Source organism: Anas platyrhynchos, chromosome 18 (genome assembly GCF_047663525.1).
Source record: "Anas platyrhynchos isolate ZD024472 breed Pekin duck chromosome 18, IASCAAS_PekinDuck_T2T, whole genome shotgun sequence".
Classification (NCBI taxonomy): domain Eukaryota; kingdom Metazoa; phylum Chordata; class Aves; order Anseriformes; family Anatidae; genus Anas; species Anas platyrhynchos.
The window spans coordinates 1472090-1493928 of NC_092604.1; positions in this window are offsets into that span (position 1 = coordinate 1472090).

Consider the following 21839-nt stretch of genomic DNA (forward strand, 5'->3'; position numbering starts at 1 on the left):
GTGGGGCTGCGTAAAGGCTCCCCTGGGAACTTCAGATGTACCAAAGGCCTTCCTTTGGAGACACTTTTGGATGGTCCAAAGGGGCTCGCAACGCATTTCCTGGGGACGGATTTTTCACTCATCCACGATGACTGCTAGGGCTACGTTTAGGGTTGCTCGGAAAGAGCCAACCCGGAGGGTCCAGTTGCATGTGGGGCTGCGTAAAGGCTCCCCTGGGGAGTTCACTTGTACCCAAAGCCTTCCTTTGGTAACACTTTTGGATGGTCCAAAGGGGCTTGCAACGCGTTTTCTGGGGCCCGTGTTTTCAGTCTTCTCCCAGGCCGGCTAGGGATATATTTAGGGTTGCTCTGAGAAATCGAACCCGGAGGGTTCAGTTGCATGTGGGGCTGCGTAAAGGCTCCCCTGGGGAGTTCACTTGTACCCAAAGCCTTCCTTTGCTGATAATTTTGGATGGGCGAAAATGGCTCGCAACGCATTTCCTGGGGCCTGATTTTTCAGTTGTCATCGATGCCAGCTAGGGATATTTTTAAGGATGCTCGAAAATAGCGAAACCAGAGGGTCCAGTTGCATGTGGGGCTGCCTAAAGGCTCCCCTGGGAACTTCAGATGTACCCAAGGCCTTCCTTTGGTGACACTTTTGGATGGTCCAAAGGGGCTCGCAACGCATTTCCTGGGGCTGGATTTTTCACTCGTCAACGATGACTGCTAGGGATACGTTTAGGGTTGCTCGGAAAAATCGAACCCGGAGCGTCCAGTTGCATGTGGGGCTGCGTAAAGGCTCCCCTGGGGAGTTCACTTGTACCCAAAGCCTTCCTTTGGTGACACTTTTGGATGGTCCAAAGGGGCTTGCAATGCGTTTTCTGGGCCCCGTGTTTTCAGTCTTCTCCCATGCTGGCTAGGGATATATTTAGGGTTGCTCGGAAACAGCGAACCCGAAGGGTCCAGTTGCATGTGGGGCTGCGTAAAGGCTCCTCTGGGGAGTTCACTTGTACCCAAAACCTTCCTTTGGGGGCACTTTTGGATGGGTGAAAAGGGCTTGAAACACGTTTCCTGGGGCCTGATTTTTCAGTTGTCATCGATCCCAGCTAGGGATATTTTTAAGGATGCTCGAAAACAGCGAAACCAGAGGGTCCAGTTGCATGTGGGGCTGCGTAAAGGCTCCCCTGGGAACTTCAGATGTACCCAAGGCCTTCTTTTGGTGACACTTTTGGATGGTCCAAAGTGGCTCGCAACGCATTTCCTGGGGCCGGATTTTTCACTCGTCTACGATGACTGCTAGGGCTACGTTTAGGGTTGCTCGGAAAAATCGAACCCGGAGCGTCCAGTTGCATGTGGGGCTGCGTAAAGGCTCCCCTGGGGAGTTCACTTGTACCAAAGCCTTCCTTTTCTGACACTTTGGGATGGTCCAAAGGGGCTTGCAATGCGTTTTCTGGGCCCCGTGTTTTCAGTCTTCTCCCATGTGGGCTAGGGATATATTTAGGGTTGCTCTGAAAAATCGAACCCGGAGCGTCCAGTTGCATGTGGGGCTGCCTAAAGGCTCCCCTGGGGAGTTCACTTGTACCCAAAGCCTTCCTTTGGTGACACTTTTGGATGGTCCAAAGGGGCTTGCAACGCGTTTTCTGGGGCCCGTGTTTTCAGTCTTCTCCCAGGCCGGCTAGGTATATATTTAGTGTTGCTCTGAAAAATCGAACCCGGAGGGTCCAGTTGCATGTGGGGCTGCGTAAAGGCTCCCCTGGGGAGTTCACTTGTACCCAAAGCCTTCCTTTGGGGGCACTTTTGGATGGGCGAAAAGGGCTCGCAACGCATTTCCTGGGGCCTGATTTTTCACTCGTCTTCGATGTCGGCTAGGGCTATGTTTAGGGATGCTCGGAAACAGCGAACCCGGAGGGGCCAGTTGCATGTGGGGCTCAGTAAAGGCTCCCCTGGGGAGTTCACTTGTACCCAAAGCCTTCCTTTGGGGGCACTTTTGGATGGGTGAAAAGGGCTCGTAACGCATTTCCTGGGGCCTGATTTTTCAGTTGTCATCGATGCCAGCTAGGGATATTTTTAAGGATGCTCGAAAACAGCGAAACCAGAGGGTCCAGTTGCATGTGGGGCTGCGTAAAGGCTCCCCTGGGGAGTTCACTTGTACCCAAAGCCTTCCTTTGGGGGCACTTTTGGATGGGCGAAAAGGGCTCGCAACGCATTTCCTGGGGCCTGATTTTTCACTCGTCTTCGATGCCGGCTAGGGCTATATTTAGGGATGCTCGGAAACAGCGAACCCGGAGGGGCCAGTTGCATGTGGGGCTGAGTAAAGGCTCCCCTGGGGAGTTCACTTGTACCCAAAACCTTCCTTTGGGGGAACTTTTGGATGGGTGAAAAGGGCTTGCAACACGTTTCCTGGGGCCTGATTTTTCAGTCGTCTTCGATGCCGGCTAGGGCTATGTTTAGGGATGCTCGGAAACAGCGAACCCAGAGGGGCCAGTTGCATGTGGGTCTGCGTAAAGGCTCCCCTGGGGAGTTCACTTGTACCCAAAGCCTTCCTTTGGGGGCACTTTTGGATGGTCCAAAGGGGCTCGTAACGCATTTCCATGGGCCGGATTTTTCACTCGTCTCCGATGACTGTTAGGGCTATGTTAAGGGATGCTCAGAAACAGCGAACCCGGAGGGTCCAGTTTCATGTGGGGCTGCGTAAACGCTTCCCTGGGGAGTTCACTTGTACCCAAAGCATTCCTTTGGGAGCACTTTTGGATGGGCAAAAAGGGCTCGTAACGCATTTCCTGGGGCCTGATTTTTCAGTCGTCTTCGATGCCGGCTAGGGATATGTTTAGGGATGCTCGGTAACAGCGAACCCGGAGGGTCCAGTTGCATGTGGGGCTGCGTAAAGGCTCCCCTGGGGAGTTCACTTGTACCCAAAGCCTTCCTTTGGTGACACTTTTGTATGGTCCAAAGGGGCTTGGAACGCGTTTCCTGGGGCCTGATTTTTCAGTCGTCTTCGATGCCGGCTAGGGCTATGTTTAGGGATGCTCGGAAACAGCGAACCCGGAGGGTCCAGTTGCATGTGGGGCTGCGTAAAGGCTCCCCTGGGAACTTCAGATGTACCAAAGGACTTCCTTTGGAGACACTTTTGGATGGTCCAAAGGGGCTCGCAACGCATTTCCTGGGGACGGATTTTTCACTCATCCACGATGACTGCTAGGGCTACGTTTAGGGTTGCTCGGAAACAGCCAACCCGGAGGGTCCAGTTGCATGTGGGGCTGCGTAAAGGCTCCCCTGGGGAGTTCACTTGTACCCAAAGCCTTCCTTTGGTGACACTTTTGGATGGTCCAAAGGGGCTTGCAACGCGTTTTCTGGGGCCCGTGTTTTCAGTCTTCTCCCAGGCCGGCTAGGGATATATTTAGGGTTGCTCTGAGAAATCGAACCCGGAGGGTCCAGTTGCATGTGGGGCTGCGTAAAGGCTCCCCTGAGGAGTTCACTTGTACCCAAAGCCTTCCTTTGCTGACAATTTTGGATGGGCGAAAATGGCTCGCAACGCATTTCCTGGGGCCTGATTTTTCAGTTGTCATCGATGCCAGCTAGGGATATTTTTAAGGATGCTCGAAAACAGCGAAACCAGAGGGTCCAGTTGCATGTGGGGCTGCCTAAAGGCTCCCCTGGGAACTTCAGATGTACCAAAGGCCTTCCTTTGGTGACACTTTTGGATGGTCCAAAGGGGCTCGCAACGCATTTCCTGGGGCTGGATTTTTCACTCGTCAACGATGACTGCTAGGGCTACGTTTAGGGTTGCTCGGAAAAATCGAACCCGGAGCGTCCAGTTGCATGTGGGGCTGCGTAAAGGCTCCCCTGGGGAGTTCACTTGTACCAAAGCCTTCCTTTTCTGACACTTTGGGATGGTCCAAAGGGGCTTGCAATGCGTTTTCTGGGCCCCGTGTTTTCAGTCTTCTCCCATGTGGGCTAGGGATATATTTAGGGTTGCTCTGAAAAATCGAACCCGGAGCATCCAGTTGCATGTGGGGCTGCGTAAAGGCTCCCCTGGGGAGTTCACTTGTACCCAAAGCCTTCCTTTGGTGACACTTTTGGATGGTCCAAAGGGGCTTGCAACGCGTTTTCTGGGGCCCGTGTTTTCAGTCTTCTCCCAGGCCGGCTAGGTATATATTTAGTGTTGCTCTGAGAAATCGAACCCGGAGGGTCCAGTTGCATGTGGGGCTGCGTAAAGGCTCCCCTGGGGAGTTCACTTGTACCCAAAGCCTTCCTTTGGGGGCACTTTTGGATGGGCGAAAAGGGCTCGCAACGCATTTCCTGGGGCCTGATTTTTCACTCGTCTTCGATGTCGGCTAGGGCTATGTTTAGGGATGCTCGGAAACAGCGAACCCGGAGGGGCCAGTTGCATGTGGGGCTGAGTAAAGGCTCCCCTGGGGAGTTCACTTGTACCCAAAACCTTCCTTTGGGGGCACTTTTGGATGGGTGAAAAGGGCTCGTAACGCATTTCCTGGGGCCTGATTTTTCAGTTGTCATCGATGCCAGCTAGGGATATTTTTAAGGAAGCTCAAAAACAGCGAAACCATAGGGTCCAGTTGCATGTGGGGCTGCGTAAAGGCTCCCCTGGGGAGTTCACTTGTACCCAAAGCCTTCCTTTGGGGGCACTTTTGGATGGGCGAAAAGGGCTCGCAACGCATTTCCTGGGGCCTGATTTTTCACTCGTCTTCGATGCCGGCTAGGGCTATGTTTAGGGATGCTCGGAAACAGCGAACCCGGAGGGACCAGTTGCATGTGGGGCTGAGTAAAGGCTCCCCTGGGGAGTTCACTTGTACCCAAAACCTTCCTTTGGGGGCACTTTTGGATGGGTGAAAAGGGCTTGCAACACGTTTCCTGGGGCCTGATTTTTCAGTCGTCTTCGATGCCGGCAAGGGCCTTGTTTAGGGATGCTCGGAAACAGCGAACCCGGAGGGGCCAGTTGCATGTGGGTCTGCGTAAAGGCTCCCCTGGGGAGTTCACTTGTACCCAAAGCCTTCCTTTGGGGGCATTTTTGGATGGTCCAAAGGGGCTCGTAACGCATTTCCATGGGCCGGATTTTTCACTCGTCTCCGATGACTGTTAGGGCTATGTTAAGGGATGCTCAGAAACAGCGAACCCGGAGGGTCCAGTTTCATGTGGGGCTGCGTAAACGCTTCCCTGGGGAGTTCACTTGTACCCAAAGCCTTCCTTTGGGAGCACTTTTGGATGGGCAAAAAGGGCTCGTAACGCATTTCCTGGGGCCTGATTTTTCAGTCGTCTTCGATGCCGGCTAGGGATATGTTTAGGGATGCTCGGTAACAGCGAACCCGGAGGGTCCAGTTGCATGTGGGGCTGCGTAAAGGCTCCCCTGGGGAGTTCACTTGTACCCAAAGCCTTCCTTTGGTGACACTTTTGTATGGTCCAAAGGGGCTTGCAACGCGTTTCCTGGGGCCTGATTTTTCAGTCGTCTTCGATGCCGGCTAGGGCTATGTTTAGGGATGCTCGGAAACAGCGAACCCGGAGGGTCCAGTTGCATGTGGGGCTGCGTAAAGGCTCCCCTGGGAACTTCAGATGTACCAAAGGACTTCCTTTGGAGACACTTTTGGATGGTCCAAAGGGGCTCGCAACGCATTTCCTTGGGACGGATTTTTCACTCATCCACGATGACTGCTAGGGCTACGTTTAGGGTTGCTCGGAAACAGCCAACCCGGAGGGTCCAGTTGCATGTGGGGCTGCGTAAAGGCTCCCCTGGGGAGTTCACTTGTACCCAAAGCCTTCCTTTGGTGACACTTTTGGATGGTCCAAAGGGGCTTGCAACGCGTTTTCTGGGGCCCGTGTTTTCAGTCTTCTCCCAGGCCGGCTAGGGATATATTTAGGGTTGCTCTGAGAAATCGAACCCGGAGGGTCCAGTTGCATGTGGGGCTGCGTAAAGGCTCCCCTGGGGAGTTCACTTGTACCCAAAGCCTTCCTTTGCTGACAATTTTGGATGGGCGAAAATGGCTCGCAACGCATTTCCTGGGGCCTGATTTTTCAGTTGTCATCGATGCCAGCTAGGTATATTTTTAAGGATGCTCGAAAACAGCGAAACCAGAGGGTCCAGTTGCATGTGGGGCTGCCTAAAGGCTCCCCTGGGAACTTCAGATGTACCCAAGGCCTTCCTTTGGTGACACTTTTGGATGGTCCAAAGGGGCTCGCAACGCATTTCCTGGGGCTGGATTTTTCACTCGTCAACGATGACTGCTAGGGCTACGTTTAGGGTTGCTCGGAAAAATCGAACCCGGAGCGTCCAGTTGCATGTGGGGCTGCGTAAAGGCTCCCCTGGGGAGTTCACTTGTACCCAAAGCCTTCCTTTGGTGACACTTTTGGATGGTCCAAAGGGGCTTGCAATGCGTTTTCTGGGCCCCGTGTTTTCAGTCTTCTCCTATGCGGGCTAGGGATATATTTAGGGTTGCTCGGAAACAGCGAACCCGAAGGGTCCAGTTGCATGTGCGGCTGCGTAAAGGCTCCTCTGGGGAGTTCACTTGTACCCAAAACCTTCCTTTGGGGGCACTTTTGGATGGGTGAAAAGGGCTTGCAACACGTTTCCTGGGGCCTGATTTTTCAGTCGTCTTCGATGCCGGCAAGGGCCTTGTTTAGGGATGCTCGGAAACAGCGAACCCGGAGGGTCCAGTTGCATGTGGGTCTGCGTAAAGGCTCCCCTGGGGAGTTCACTTGTACCCAAAGCCTTCCTTTGGGGGCACTTTTGGATGGTTTAAAGGGGCTTGCAACGCGTTTCCTGGGGCCTGATTTTTCAGTCGTCTTCGATGACGGCTAGGGATATGTTTAGGGATGCTTGGAAACAGCGAACCTGGACGGTCCAGTTGCATGTGGGGCTACATAAAGGCTCCCCTGGGGAGTTCAATTGTACCCAAAGCCTTCCTTTGGTGACACTTTTGGATGGTCCAAAGGGGCTCGTAACGCATTTCCAGGGGCCGGATTTTTCACTCGTCTCCGATGACTGCTAGGGATATGTTAAGGGATGCTCAGAAACAGCGAATCCGGAGGGTCCAGTTTCATGTGGGGCTGCGGAAACGCTCCCCTGGGGAGTTCACTTGTACCCAAAGCCTTCCTTTGGGGGCACTTTTGGATGGGCGAAAAGGGCTCGAAACGCATTTCCTGGGGCCTGATTTTTCACTCGTCTTCGATGCCGGCTAGGGCTATGTTTAGGGATGCACGGAAACAGCGAACCCGGAGGGTCCAGTTGCATGTGGGGCTGCGTAAAGGCTCCCCTGCGGAGTTCACTTGTACCCAAAGCCTTCCTTTGCTGACACTTTTGGATGGTCCAAAGGGGCTAGCAACGCTTTTTCTGGGGCCCGTGTATTCAGTCTTCTCCCATGCCGGCTAGGGATATATTTAGGGTTGCTCGGAAAAATCGAACCCGGAGGGTCCAGTTGCATGTGGGGCTGCGTAAAGGCTCCCCTGGGGAGTTCACTTGTACCCAAAGCCTTCCTTTGGTGACACTTTTGGATGGGTGAAAAGGGGCTTGCAACGCGTTTTCTGGGGCCCGGGTTTTCAGTCTTATCCCATGCCGGCTAGGGATATATTTAGGGTTGCTCGGAAAAATCGAACCTGGAGGGTCCAGTTGCATGTGGGGCTGCGTAAAGGCTCCCCTGGGGAGTTCTCTTGTACCCAAAGCCTTCCTTTGGGGGCACTTTTGGATGGGCGAAAAGGGCTCGCAACGCATTTCCTGGGGCCTGATTTTTCAGTCGTCTTCGATGCCGGCTAGGGATATGTTTAGGGATGCTCGGAAACAGCGAACCCGGAGGGGCCAGTTGCATGTGGGGCTGAGTAAAGGCTCCCCTGGGGAGTTCACTTGTACCGAAAGCCTTCCTTTGGTGACACTTTTGGATGGTCCAAAGGGGCTCGTAACGCATTTCCTGGGGCCTGATTTTTCAGTTGTCATCGATCCCAGCTAGGGATATTTTTAAGGATGCTCGAAAACAGAGAAACCAGAGGGTCCAGTTGCATGTGGGGCTGCGTAAAGGCTCCCCTGGGAACTTCAGATGTACCCAAGGCCTTCTTTTGGTGAGACTTTTGGATGGTCCAAAGGGGCTCGCAACGCATTTCCTGGGGACGGATTTTTCACTCGTCCACGATGACTGCTATGGCTACGTTTAGGGTTGCTCGGAAACAGCCAACCCGGAGGGTCCAGTTGCATGTGGGGCTGCGTAAAGGCTCCCCTGGGGAGTTCACTTGTACCCAAAGCCTTCCTTTGCTGACACTTTGGGATGGTCCAAAGGGGCTTGCAATGCGTTTTCTGGGGCCCGTGTTTTCAGTCTTCTCCCATGCGGGCTAGGGATATATTTAGGGTTGCTCGGAAACAGCGAACCCGAAGGGTCCAGTTGCATGTGAGGCTGCGTAAAGGCTCCTCTGGGGAGTTCTCTTGTACCCAAAGCCTTCCTTTGGGGGCACTTTTGGATGGGTGAAAAGGGCTTGCAACACGTTTTCTGGGGCCTGATTTTTCAGTCGTGTTCGATGCCGGCAAGGTCCATGTTTAGGGATGCTCGGAAACAGCGAACCCGTAGGGTCCAGTTGCATGTGGGTCTGCGTAAAGGCTCCCCTGGGGAGTTCACTTGTACCCAAAGCCTTCCTTTGGCGGCACTTTTGGATGGTTTAAAGGGGCTTGCAACGCGTTTCCTGGGGCCTGATTTTTCAGTCGTCTTCGATGACGGCTAGGGATATGTTTAGGGATGCTCGGAAACAGCGAACCTGGACGGTCCAGTTGCATGTGGGGCTACGTAAAGGCTCCCCTGGGGAGTTCAATTGTACCCAAAGCCTTCCTTTGGTGACACTTTTGGATGGTCCAAAGGGGCTCGTAACTCATTTCCAGGGGCCGGATTTTTCACTCGTCTCCGATGACTGCTAGGGATACGTTAAGGGATGCTCAGAGACAGCGAACCCGGAGGGTCCAGTTGCATGTGGGGCTGCGTAAAGGCTCCCCTGGGGAGTTCACTTGTACCCAAAGCCTTCCTTTGGGGGCACTTTTGGATGGGCGAAAAGGGCTCGCAACGCTTTTCCTGGGGCCTGATTTTTCACTCGTCTTCGATGCCGGCTAGGGCTATGTTTAGGGATGCTCGGAAACAGCGAACCCGGAGGGTCCAGTTGCATGTGGGGCTGAGTAAAGGCTCCCCTGGGGAGTTCTCTTGTACCCAAAGCCTTCCTTTGGTGACACTTTTGGATGGGTTAAAAGGGCTTGCAACACGTTTCCTGGGGCCTGATTTTTCAATCGTCTTCGATGCCGGCAAGGGCTATGTTTAGGGATGCTCGGAAACAGCGAACCCGGAGGGTCCAGTTGCATGTGGGTCTGCGTAAACGCTCCCCTGGGGAGTTCACTTGTACCCAAAGCCTTCCTTTGGGGGCACTTTTGGATGGTTTAAAGGGGCTTGCAACGCGTTTTCTGGTGCCCGTGTTTTCAGTCTTCTCCCAGGCCGGCTAGGTATATATTTAGTGTTGCTCTGAAAAATCGAACCCGGAGGGTCCAGTTGCATGTGGGGCTGCGTAAAGGCTCCCCTGGGGAGTTCACTTGTACCCAAAGCCTTCCTTTGGGGGCACTTTTGGATGGGCGAAAAGGGCTCGCAACGCATTTCCTGGGGCCTGATTTTTCACTCGTCTTCGATGTCGGCTAGGGCTATGTTTAGGGATGCTCGGAAACAGCGAACCCGGAGGGGCCAGTTGCATGTGGGGCTCAGTAAAGGCTCCCCTGGGGAGTTCACTTGTACCCAAAGCCTTCCTTTGGGGGCACTTTTGGATGGGTGAAAAGGGCTCGTAACGCATTTCCTGGGGCCTGATTTTTCAGTTGTCATCGATGCCAGCTAGGGATATTTTTAAGGATGCTCGAAAACAGCGAAACCAGAGGGTCCAGTTGCATGTGGGGCTGCGTAAAGGCTCCCCTGGGGAGTTCACTTGTACCCAAAGCCTTCCTTTGGGGGCACTTTTGGATGGGCGAAAAGGGCTCGCAACGCATTTCCTGGGGCCTGATTTTTCACTCGTCTTCGATGCCGGCTAGGGCTATATTTAGGGATGCTCGGAAACAGCGAACCCGGAGGGGCCAGTTGCATGTGGGGCTGAGTAAAGGCTCCCCTGGGGAGTTCACTTGTACCCAAAACATTCCTTTGGGGGAACTTTTGGATGGGTGAAAAGGGCTTGCAACACGTTTCCTGGGGCCTGATTTTTCAGTCGTCTTCGATGCCGGCTAGGGCTATGTTTAGGGATGCTCGGAAACAGCGAACCCAGAGGGGCCAGTTGCATGTGGGTCTGCGTAAAGGCTCCCCTGGGGAGTTCACTTGTACCCAAAGCCTTCCTTTGGGGGCACTTTTGGATGGTCCAAAGGGGCTCGTAACGCATTTCCATGGGCCGGATTTTTCACTCGTCTCCGATGACTGCTAGGGCTATGTTAAGGGATGCTCAGAAACAGCGAACCCGGAGGGTCCAGTTTCATGTGGGGCTGCGTAAACGCTTCCCTGGGGAGTTCACTTGTACCCAAAGCATTCCTTTGGGAGCACTTTTGGATGGGCAAAAAGGGCTCGTAACGCATTTCCTGGGGCCTGATTTTTCAGTCGTCTTCGATGCCGGCTAGGGATATGTTTAGGGATGCTCGGTAACAGCGAACCCGGAGGGTCCAGTTGCATGTGGGGCTGCGTAAAGGCTCCCCTGGGGAGTTCACTTGTACCCAAAGCCTTCCTTTGGTGACACTTTTGTATGGTCCAAAGGGGCTTGGAACGCGTTTCCTGGGGCCTGATTTTTCAGTCGTCTTCGATGCCGGCTAGGGCTATGTTTAGGGATGCTCGGAAACAGCGAACCCGGAGGGTCCAGTTGCATGTGGGGCTGCGTAAAGGCTCCCCTGGGAACTTCAGATGTACCAAAGGCCTTCCTTTGGAGACACTTTTGGATGGTCCAAAGGGGCTCGCAACGCATTTCCTGGGGACGGATTTTTCACTCATCCACGATGACTGCTAGGGCTACGTTTAGGGTTGCTCGGAAACAGCCAACCCGGAGGGTCCAGTTGCATGTGGGGCTGCGTAAAGGCTCCCCTGGGGAGTTCACTTGTACCCAAAGCCTTCCTTTGCTGACAATTTTGGATGGGCGAAAATGGCTCGCAACGCATTTCCTGGGGCCTGATTTTTCAGTTGTCATCGATGCCAGCTAGGGATATTTTTAAGGATGCTCGAAAACAGCGAAACCAGAGGGTCCAGTTGCATGTGGGGCTGCCTAAAGGCTCCCCTGGGAACTTCAGATGTACCCAAGGCCTTCCTTTGGTGACACTTTTGGATGGTCCAAAGGGGCTCGCAACGCATTTCCTGGGGCTGGATTTTTCACTCGTCAACGATGACTGCTAGGGCTACGTTTAGGGTTGCTCGGAAAAATCGAACCCGGAGCGTCCAGTTGCATGTGGGGCTGCGTAAAGGCTCCCCTGGGGAGTTCACTTGTATCCAAAGCCTTCCTTTGGGGGCACTTTGGGATGGTCCAAAGGGGCTTGCAATGCGTTTTCTGGGCCCCGTGTTTTCAGTCTTCTCCCATGTGGGCTAGGGATATATTTAGGGTTGCTCTGAAAAATCGAACCCGGAGCATCCAGTTGCATGTGGGGCTGCGTAAAGGCTCCCCTGGGGAGTTCACTTGTACCCAAAGCCTTCCTTTGGTGACACTTTTGGATGGTCCAAAGGGGCTTGCAACGCGTTTTCTGGGGCCCGTGTTTTCAGTCTTCTCCCAGGCCGGCTAGGTATATATTTAGTGTTGCTCTGAGAAATCGAACCCGGAGGGTCCAGTTGCATGTGGGGCTGCGTAAAGGCTCCCCTGGGGAGTTCACTTGTACCCAAAGCCTTCCTTTGGGGGCACTTTTGGATGGGCGAAAAGGGCTCGCAACGCATTTCCTGGGGCCTGATTTTTCACTCGTCTTCGATGTCGGCTAGGGCTATGTTTAGGGATGCTCGGAAACAGCGAACCCGGAGGGGCCAGTTGCATGTGGGGCTCAGTAAAGGCTCCCCTGGGGAGTTCACTTGTACCCAAAACCTTCCTTTGGGGGCACTTTTGGATGGGTGAAAAGGGCTCGTAACGCATTTCCTGGGGCCTGATTTTTCAGTTGTCATCGATGCCAGCTAGGGATATTTTTAAGGAAGCTCAAAAACAGCGAAACCATAGGGTCCAGTTGCATGTGGGGCTGCGTAAAGGCTCCCCTGGGGAGTTCACTTGTACCCAAAGCCTTCCTTTGGGGGCACTTTTGGATGGGCGAAAAGGGCTCGCAACGCATTTCCTGGGGCCTGATTTTTCACTCGTCTTCGATGCCGGCTAGGGCTATGTTTAGGGATGCTCGGAAACAGCGAACCCGGAGGGACCAGTTGCATGTGGGGCTGAGTAAAGGCTCCCCTGGGGAGTTCACTTGTACCCAAAACCTTCCTTTGGGGGCACTTTTGGATGGGTGAAAAGGGCTTGCAACACGTTTCCTGGGGCCTGATTTTTCAGTCGTCTTCGATGCCGGCAAGGGCCTTGTTTAGGGATGCTCGGAAACAGCGAACCCGGAGGGGCCAGTTGCATGTGGGTCTGCGTAAAGGCTCCCCTGGGGAGTTCACTTGTACCCAAAGCCTTCCTTTGGGGGCACTTTTGGATGGTCCAAAGGGGCTCGTAACGCATTTCCATGGGCCGGATTTTTCACTCGTCTCCGATGACTGTTAGGGCTATGTTAAGGGATGCTCAGAAACAGCGAACCCGGAGGGTCCAGTTTCATGTGGGGCTGCGTAAACGCTTCCCTGGGGAGTTCACTTGTACCCAAAGCCTTCCTTTGGGAGCACTTTTGGATGGGCAAAAAGGGCTCGTAACGCATTTCCTGGGGCCTGATTTTTCAGTCGTCTTCGATGCCGGCTAGGGATATGTTTAGGGATGCTCGGTAACAGCGAACCCGGAGGGTCCAGTTGCATGTGGGGCTGCGTAAAGGCTCCCCTGGGGAGTTCACTTGTACCCAAAGCCTTCCTTTGGTGACACTTTTGTATGGTCCAAAGGGGCTTGCAACGCGTTTCCTGGGGCCTGATTTTTCAGTCGTCTTCGATGCCGGCTAGGGCTATGTTTAGGGATGCTCGGAAACAGCGAACCCGGAGGGTCCAGTTGCATGTGGGGCTGCGTAAAGGCTCCCCTGGGAACTTCAGATGTACCAAAGGACTTCCTTTGGAGACACTTTTGGATGGTCCAAAGGGGCTCGCAACGCATTTCCTTGGGACGGATTTTTCACTCATCCACGATGACTGCTAGGGCTACGTTTAGGGTTGCTCGGAAACAGCCAACCCGGAGGGTCCAGTTGCATGTGGGGCTGCGTAAAGGCTCCCCTGGGGAGTTCACTTGTACCCAAAGCCTTCCTTTGGTGACACTTTTGGATGGTCCAAAGGGGCTTGCAACGCGTTTTCTGGGGCCCGTGTTTTCAGTCTTCTCCCAGGCCGGCTAGGGATATATTTAGGGTTGCTCTGAGAAATCGAACCCGGAGGGTCCAGTTGCATGTGGGGCTGCGTAAAGGCTCCCCTGGGGAGTTCACTTGTACCCAAAGCCTTCCTTTGCTGACAATTTTGGATGGGCGAAAATGGCTCGCAACGCATTTCCTGGGGCCTGATTTTTCAGTTGTCATCGATGCCAGCTAGGTATATTTTTAAGGATGCTCGAAAACAGCGAAACCAGAGGGTCCAGTTGCATGTGGGGCTGCCTAAAGGCTCCCCTGGGAACTTCAGATGTACCCAAGGCCTTCCTTTGGTGACACTTTTGGATGGTCCAAAGGGGCTCGCAACGCATTTCCTGGGGCTGGATTTTTCACTCGTCAACGATGACTGCTAGGGCTACGTTTAGGGTTGCTCGGAAAAATCGAACCCGGAGCGTCCAGTTGCATGTGGGGCTGCGTAAAGGCTCCCCTGGGGAGTTCACTTGTACCCAAAGCCTTCCTTTGGTGACACTTTTGGATGGTCCAAAGGGGCTTGCAATGCGTTTTCTGGGCCCCGTGTTTTCAGTCTTCTCCTATGCGGGCTAGGGATATATTTAGGGTTGCTCGGAAACAGCGAACCCGAAGGGTCCAGTTGCATGTGCGGCTGCGTAAAGGCTCCTCTGGGGAGTTCACTTGTACCCAAAACCTTCCTTTGGGGGCATTTTTGGATGGGTGAAAAGGGCTTGCAACACGTTTCCTGGGGCCTGATTTTTCAGTCGTCTTCGATGCCGGCAAGGGCCTTGTTTAGGGATGCTCGGAAACAGCGAACCCGGAGGGTCCAGTTGCATGTGGGTCTGCGTAAAGGCTCCCCTGGGGAGTTCACTTGTACCCAAAGCCTTCCTTTGGGGGCACTTTTGGATGGTTTAAAGGGGCTTGCAACGCGTTTCCTGGGGCCTGATTTTTCAGTCGTCTTCGATGACGGCTAGGGATATGTTTAGGGATGCTTGGAAACAGCGAACCTGGACGGTCCAGTTGCATGTGGGGCTACATAAAGGCTCCCCTGGGGAGTTCACTTGTACCCAAAGCCTTCCTTTGGGGGCACTTTTGGATGGGCGAAAAGGGCTCGAAACGCATTTCCTGGGGCCTGATTTTTCACTCGTCTTCGATGCCGGCTAGGGCTATGTTTAGGGATGCACGGAAACAGCGAACCCGGAGGGTCCAGTTGCATGTGGGGCTGCGTAAAGGCTCCCCTGCGGAGTTCACTTGTACCCAAAGCCTTCCTTTGCTGACACTTTTGGATGGTCCAAAGGGGCTAGCAACGCTTTTTCTGGGGCCCGTGTATTCAGTCTTCTCCCATGCCGGCTAGGGATATATTTAGGGTTGCTCGGAAAAATCGAACCCGGAGGGTCCAGTTGCATGTGGGGCTGCGTAAAGGCTCCCCTGGGGAGTTCACTTGTACCCAAAGCCTTCCTTTGGTGACACTTTTGGATGGGTGAAAAGGGGCTTGCAACGCGTTTTCTGGGGCCCGGGTTTTCAGTCTTATCCCATGCCGGCTAGGGATATATTTAGGGTTGCTCGGAAAAATCGAACCTGGAGGGTCCAGTTGCATGTGGGGCTGCGTAAAGGCTCCCCTGGGGAGTTCTCTTGTACCCAAAGCCTTCCTTTGGGGGCACTTTTGGATGGGCGAAAAGGGCTCGCAACGCATTTCCTGGGGCCTGATTTTTCAGTCGTCTTCGATGCCGGCTAGGGATATGTTTAGGGATGCTCGGAAACAGCGAACCCGGAGGGGCCAGTTGCATGTGGGGCTGAGTAAAGGCTCCCCTGGGGAGTTCACTTGTACCGAAAGCCTTCCTTTGGTGACACTTTTGGATGGTCCAAAGGGGCTCGTAACGCATTTCCTGGGGCCTGATTTTTCAGTTGTCATCGATCCCAGCTAGGGATATTTTTAAGGATGCTCGAAAACAGAGAAACCAGAGGGTCCAGTTGCATGTGGGGCTGCGTAAAGGCTCCCCTGGGAACTTCAGATGTACCCAAGGCCTTCTTTTGGTGAGACTTTTGGATGGTCCAAAGGGGCTCGCAACGCATTTCCTGGGGACGGATTTTTCACTCGTCCACGATGACTGCTATGGCTACGTTTAGGGTTGCTCGGAAACAGCCAACCCGGAGGGTCCAGTTGCATGTGGGGCTGCGTAAAGGCTCCCCTGGGGAGTTCACTTGTACCCAAAGCCTTCCTTTGCTGACACTTTGGGATGGTCCAAAGGGGCTTGCAATGCGTTTTCTGGGGCCCGTGTTTTCAGTCTTCTCCCATGCGGGCTAGGGATATATTTAGGGTTGCTCGGAAACAGCGAACCCGAAGGGTCCAGTTGCATGTGAGGCTGCGTAAAGGCTCCTCTGGGGAGTTCTCTTGTACCCAAAGCCTTCCTTTGGGGGCACTTTTGGATGGGTGAAAAGGGCTTGCAACACGTTTTCTGGGGCCTGATTTTTCAGTCGTGTTCGATGCCGGCAAGGTCCATGTTTAGGGATGCTCGGAAACAGCGAACCCGTAGGGTCCAGTTGCATGTGGGTCTGCGTAAAGGCTCCCCTGGGGAGTTCACTTGTACCCAAAGCCTTCCTTTGGCGGCACTTTTGGATGGTTTAAAGGGGCTTGCAACGCGTTTCCTGGGGCCTGATTTTTCAGTCGTCTTCGATGACGGCTAGGGATATGTTTAGGGATGCTCGGAAACAGCGAACCTGGACGGTCCAGTTGCATGTGGGGCTACGTAAAGGCTCCCCTGGGGAGTTCAATTGTACCCAAAGCCTTCCTTTGGTGACACTTTTGGATGGTCCAAAGGGGCTCGTAACTCATTTCCAGGGGCCGGATTTTTCACTCGTCTCCGATGACTGCTAGGGATACGTTAAGGGATGCTCAGAGACAGCGAACCCGGAGGGTCCAGTTGCATGTGGGGCTGCGTAAAGGCTCCCCTGGGGAGTTCACTTGTACCCAAAGCCTTCCTTTGGGGGCACTTTTGGATGGGCGAAAAGGGCTCGCAACGCTTTTCCTGGGGCCTGATTTTTCACTCGTCTTCGATGCCGGCTAGGGCTATGTTTAGGGATGCTCGGAAACAGCGAACCCGGAGGGTCCAGTTGCATGTGGCGCAGAGTAAAGGCTCCCCTGGGGAGTTCTCTTGTACCCAAAGCCTTCCTTTGGTGACACTTTTGGATGGGTTAAAAGGGCTTGCAACACGTTTCCTGGGGCCTGATTTTTCAATCGTCTTCGATGCCGGCAAGGGCTATGTTTAGGGATGCTCGGAAACAGCGAACCCGGAGTGTCCAGTTGCATGTGGGTCTGCGTAAACGCTCCCCTGGGGAGTTCACTTGTACCCAAAGCCTTCCTTTGGGGGCACTTTTGGATGGTTTAAAGGGGCTTGCAACGCGTTTCCTGGGGCCTGATTTTTCAGTCGTCTTCGATGACGGCTAGGGATATGTTTAGGGATGCTCGGAAACAGCAAACCTGGACGGTCCAGTTGCATGTGGGGCTACGTAAACGCTCCCCTGGGGAGTTCTCTTGTACCCAAAGCCTTCCTTTGGGGGCACTTTTGGGTGGGCGAAAAGGGCTTGCAAAGCATTTCCTGGGGCCTGATTTTTCAGTAGTCTTCGATGCCGGCTAGGGCTATGTTTAGGGTTGCTCGGAAACAGCGAACCCGGAGGGTCCAGTTTCATGTGGGGCTGCGTAAACGCTCCCCTGGGGAGTTCACTTGTACCCAAAGCCTTCCTTTGGTGACACTTTTGGATGGGTGAAAAGGGGCTTACAACGCGTTTTCTGGAGCCTGGGTTTTCAGTCTTATCCCATGCCGGCTAGGGCTACGTTTAGGTATGCTCAGGAACAGAGAACCCTAAGGGTCCAGTTGCATGTGGGGCTGCGTAAAGGCTCCCCTGGGGAGTTCTCTTTTACCCAAAGTCTTCCTTTAGGGGCACTTTTGGATGGGTTAAAAGGGCTTGCAACACGTTTCCTGGGGCCTGATTTTTCAGTCGTCTTCGATGCCGGCAAGGGCTATGTTTAGGGATTCTCGGAAACAGCGAACCCGGAGGGTCCAGTTGCATGTGGGTCTGCGTAAAGGCTCCCCTGGGGAGTTCTCTTGTACCCAAAGCCTTCCTTTGGGTGCACTTTTTGATGGGTGAAAAGGGCTCGTAACGCATTTCCTGGGGCCTGATTTTTCATTCGTCATCGATGCCGGTAGGGCTATGTTTAGGGATGCTCGGAAACAGCGAACCCGGATGGTGCAGTTGCATGTGGGGCTGCGTAAAGGCTCCTCTGGGGAGATCACTTGTACCCAAAGCCTTCATTTGGAGTCACTTTTGGATGGGCGAAAAGGGATCGCAACGCATTTCCTGGGCCCTAATTTTTCACTCATCTCTGATGACGGCTAGGGCTACGTTTAGGTTTGCTAAGGAACAGAGAACCCGGAGGGTCCAGTTGCATGTGGGGCTGCGTAAAGGCTCCCCTGGGGAGTTCACTTGTACCCAAAGCCTTCCTTTGGTGACACTTTTGGATGGTCCAAAGGAGCTTGCAACGCGTTTTTTGGGGCCCGTGTTTTCAGTCTTCTCCCAGGCCGGCTAGGGATATATTTAGGGTTGCTCTGAAAAATCGAACCCGGAGGGTCCAGTTGCATGTGGGGCTGCGTAAAGGCTCCCCTGGGGAGTTCACTTGTACCCAAAGCTTTCCTTTGCTGACAATTTTGGATGGGCGAAAATGGCTCGCAACGCATTTCCTGGGGCCTGATTTTTCAGTCGTCTTCGATGACGGCTAGGGATATGTTTAGGGATGCTCGGAAACAGCGAACCTGGACGGTCCAGTTGCATGTGGGGCTACGTAAAGGCTCCCCTGGGGAGTTCACTTGTACCCAAAGCCTTACTTTGGTGACACTTTTGGATGGTCCAAAGGGGCTCGTAACGCATTTCCAGGGGCCGGATTTTTCACTCGTCTCCGATGACTGCTAGGGATATGTTAAGGGATGCTCAGAAACAGCGAACCCGGAGGGTCCAGTTGCATGTGGGGCTGCGTAAAGGCTCCTCTGGGGAGATCACTTGTACCCAAAGCCTTCATTTGGAGTCACTTTTGGATGGGCGAAAAGGGATCGCAACGCATTTCCTGGGCCCTAATTTTTCACTCATCTCTGATGACGGCTAGGGCTACGTTTAGGTTTGCTAAGGAACAGAGAACCCGGAGGGTCCAGTTGCATGTGGGGCTGCGTAAAGGCTCCCCTGGGGAGTTCACTTGTACCCAAAGCCTTCCTTTGGTGACACTTTTGGATGGTCCAAAGGAGCTTGCAACGCGTTTTTTGGGGCCCGTGTTTTCAGTCTTCTCCCAGGCCGGCTAGGGATATATTTAGGGTTGCTCTGAAAAATCGAACCCGGAGGGTCCAGTTGCATGTGGGGCTGCGTAAAGGCTCCCCTGGGGAGTTCACTTGTACCCAAAGCCTTCCTTTGGGGGCACTTTTGGATGGGCAAAAAGGGCTCGTAACGCATTTCCTGGGGCCTGATTTTTCAGTCGTCTTCGATGCCGGCTAGGGCTATGTTTAGGGATGCTCGGAAACAGCGAACCCGGAGGGTCCAGTTGCATGCGGGGCTGCGTAAAGGCTCCCCTGGGGAGTTCACTTGTACCCAAAGCCTTCCTTTGGTGACACTTTTGGATGGTCCAAAGGGGCTAGCAACGCTTTTTCTGGGGCCCGTGTATTCAGTCTTCTCCAATGCCGGCTAGGGATATATTTAGGGTTGCTCGGAAAAATCGAACCCGGAGGGTCCAGTTGCATGTGGGGCTGCGTAAAGGCTCCCCTGGGGAGTTCACTTGTACCCAAAGCCTTCCTTTGGGGGCACTTTTGGATGGGTGAAAAGGGCTCGTAACGCATTTCCTGGGGCCTGATTTTTCATTCGTCATCGATGCCGGTAGGGCTATGTTTAGGGATGCTTGGAAACAGCGAACCCGGATGGTGCAGTTGCATGTGGGGCTTCGTAAAGGCTCCTCTGGGGAGATCACTTGTACCCAAAGCCTTCATTTGGAGTCACTTTTGGATGGGCGAAAAGGGCTCGCAACGCATTTCCTGGGGCCTGATTTTTCACTCATCTCCGATGACGGCTAGGGCTATGTTTAGGGATGCTAAAGAACAGAGAACCCGGAGGGTCCAGTTGCATGTGGGGCTGCGTAAAGGCTCCCCTGCGGAGTTCACTTGTACCCAAAGCCTTCCTTTGGTGACACTTTTGGATGGTTCATAGGGGCTTGCAACGCGTTTTCTGGGGCCCGGGTTTTCAGTCTTCTCCCATGCCGGCTACGGATATATTTAGTGTTGCTCGGAAACAGCGAACCCGAAGGGTCCAGTTGCATGTGGGGCTGCGTAAAGGCTCCCCTGGGGAGTTCTCTTGTACCCAAAGCCTTCCTTTGGGGGCACTTTTGGATGGGTTAAAAGGGCTTGCAACACGTTTCCTGGGGCCTGATTTTTCAGTCGTCTTCGATGCCGGCAAGGGCTATGTTTAGGGATGCTCGGAAACAGCGAACCCGGAGGGTCCAGTTGCATGTGGGTCTGCGTAAAGGCTCCCCTGGGGAGTTCACTTGTACCCAAAGCCTTCCTTTGGGGGCACTTTTGGATGGGCGAAAAGGGCTTGCAAAGCATTTCCTGGGGCCTGATTTTTCAGTAGTCTTCGATGCCGGCTAGGGCTATGTTTAGGGTTGCTCGGAAACAGCGAACCCGGAGGGTCCAGTTGCATGTGGGTCTGCGTAAAGGCTCCCCTGGGGAGTTCACTTGTACCCAAAGCCTTCCTTTGGTGACACTTTTGGATGGGTGAAAAGGGGCTTGCAACGCGTTTTCTGGGGCCCGGATTTTCAGTCTTATCCCATGCCGGCTAGGGATATATTTAGGGTTGCTCTGAAAAAAAGAACCCGGAGGGTCCAGTTGCATGTGGGGCTGCGTAAAGGCTCCCCTGGGGAGTTCACTTGTATCCAAAGCCTTCCTTTGGGGGCACTTTTGGATGGTCCAAATGGGCTCGGATTGCATTTCCTGGGGCCTGATTTTTCACTCGTTTCCGATGACGGCTAGGGCTACGTTTAGGTATGCTCAGGAACAGCGAACCCGGAGGGTCCAGTTGCATGTGGGGCTGCGTAAAGGCTCCCCTGGGGAGTTCTCTTGTACCCAAAGCCTTCCTTTGGGTGCACTTTTTGATGGGTAAAAAGGGCTCATAACGCATTTCCTGGGGCCTGATTTTTCATTCGTCATCGATGCCGGTAGGGCTATGTTTAGGGATGCTCGGAAACAGCGAACCCGGATGGTGCAGTGGCATGTGGGGCTGCGTAAAGGCTCCTCTGGGGAGATCACTTGTACCCAAAGCCTTCCTTTGGTAACACTTTTGGATGGTCCAAAGGAGCTTGCAACGCATTTCCTGGGGCCGGATTTTTCACTCGTCTACGATGACTGCTAGGGCTACGTTTAGGGTTGCTCGGAAAAATCGAACCCGGAGCGTCCAGTTGCATGTGGGGCTGCGTAAAGGCTCCCCTGGGGAGTTCACTTGTACCAAAGCCTTCCTTTTTTGACACTTTGGGATGGTCCAAAGGGGCTTGCAATGCGTTTTCTGGGCCCCGTGTTTTCAGTCTTCTCCCATGTGGGCTAGGGATATATTTAGGGTTGCTCTGAAAAATCGAACCCGGAGGGTCCAGTTGCATGTGGGGCTGCGTAAAGGCTCCCCTGGGGAGTTCACTTGTACCCAAAGCCTTCCTTTGGGGGCACTTTTGGATGGGCGAAAAGGGCTCGCAACGCATTTCCTGGGGCCTGATTTTCCACTCGTCTTCGATGCCGGCTAGGGCTATGTTTAGGGATGCTCGGAAACAGCGAACCCGGAGGGGCCAGTTGCATGTGGGGCTGAGTAAAGGCTCCCCTGGGGAGTTCACTTGTACCCAAAACCTTCCTTTGGGGGCACTTTTGGATGGTTTAAAGGGGCTTGCAACGCGTTTCCTGGGGCCTGATTTTTCAGTCCTCTTCGATGACTGCTAGGGATATGTTTAGGGATGCTCGGAAACAGCGAACCTGCACGGCCCAGTTGCATGTTGGGCTGCGTAAAGGCTCCCCTGGGAACTTCAGATGTACCTAGGGCCTTCTTTTGGTGACACTTTTGGATGGTCCAAAGGGGCTCGCAACGCATTTCCTGGGGCTGGATTTTTCACTCGTCTACGATGACTGCTAGGGCTACGTTTAGGGTTGCTCGGAAAAATCGAACCCGGAGGGTCCAGTTGCATGTGGGGCTGCGTAAAGGCTCCCCTGGGGAGTTCACTTGTACCAAAGCCTTCCTTTTCTGACACTTTGGGATGGTCCAAAGGGGCTTGCAATGCGTTTTCTGGGCCTCGTGTTTTCAGTCTTCTCCCATGCGGGCTAGGGATATATTTAGGGTTGCTCGGAAACAGCGAACCTGGACGGTCC